Raw genomic sequence first — 1,480 nt, forward strand, 5'->3', positions numbered from 1 at the left:
AACTGTGAACATCTTTGTTTCGCAGAGATTCGTTGGTTATCTGCCGAAGAAGGCCTAACGAGAGATATTAATACAGAGGTGACACACGTTTTTTATGTTACAATGTTCTGTGATGAGAAACGATGGGCGAGAGTTTACTATCTAAGACAGCACTTTTCAAAAATAAAAGCCAGCAACAACGACGACGATCCACAGGTCTGCACCTTCGAGGTGAAGAAGAGTCTATTCATGAGTGAGAAAGTTCCTGCTTTCTAAAAGAAACTCATGCTTGTGGAGAATTATTTTGAAAATGTCTGACCGGAAGTGGTTCTGACATTGTGGTTTTTGTATTACCGGAAACAATGTGTTTCGCCTATAAAATTTTTGTCTGCGTATTTGAAAAACTAGGAAACAGAATTTTAAAATGTTTTTAAAATCTAAATGAAGCTTCTTGGTGAGTCCGAACCCACTTATTAAAAATGTAAAATGCGACACCTTCCAATCATTCATGAAGGACTCAGCTGACTTGGATGTAAATTTACTACCTGAATTTCAGTGAAAAGCCTTTGCACAGTGGTGAGTGGGATTGGAAAGTGAGTATGATTTAATAAATGTGAGTGAGGATACCTCTTTGATGGGTATCTTTTCGTTATGACAGCCATTAACAGTCACTAAAAACTATGATTTTTAAAATGTACTTCATCTTTCTTCCCACCTTTTACTATTTCTACTCGCGGGCATATTTTATAAGGTACGTAATAAAATACATATCAATAATTGTTTTAAAAATATTACATCTGTTGAGAAAGCATGGTAAGACAAGGTCAGTAGCCACGTGCCTGCAGACCACCGGCTCCGGTGTTCTGGCCTAGCGGGTGGTGGACTTGGGCTGGAGGCAGCTGATCTTTCGATTGCAACCTGCACCTGGCCTAGTTCAGGGGCAGTTCCTGGTTGTTCTAAGCCCTCAGCTGATGCTGATTGGTTCCTTCTTCCTCTTGCTGTTTGTAAACCCATCACTTCTGACTGCCGGGGTCGCTCAGCTCCCACCCACCAGTGACGGATGTGCCGGGGCGAGCGCGCGCACACGCACACGCGCGCACACACACACACACGCACACACACGCACACCCAGGTGGTGTGGGAGGGAGAGGACAGGCAAACAGAGGTGCCCGCAGGGCATCTTAAACTGCCGAAGCAGGAAGACAGAGTTCGAGCCCCAGCCCCATGAAAACGTTTCCCTGTTACACTCATTATCTTTCACTACCGCGCTTGGGACCTTCCGACTAATGTCACGCTACTTAGAAAGCCAGAAACTGCGGCTCCACGAGAGGGTCTGTGAAAACAGCCTGGTCTCGGCGAGGCCCCGCCGTCGGGGTGACACACCTGGCGCAGCCCCGCACTAAGTGCGACGCCCAGGCCCGGCGAGCGAAGGCTCTGTCCCCGCCGTCGAGGGGCGCCAGCAGCGGGGAGGGGCCGCGCCCGGCGCTCTCGCCACAGGAGA

This window comes from Pteropus alecto, unplaced genomic scaffold (genome assembly GCF_000325575.1).
Source record: "Pteropus alecto unplaced genomic scaffold, ASM32557v1 scaffold49, whole genome shotgun sequence".
Taxonomy (NCBI): Eukaryota; Metazoa; Chordata; class Mammalia; order Chiroptera; family Pteropodidae; genus Pteropus; species Pteropus alecto.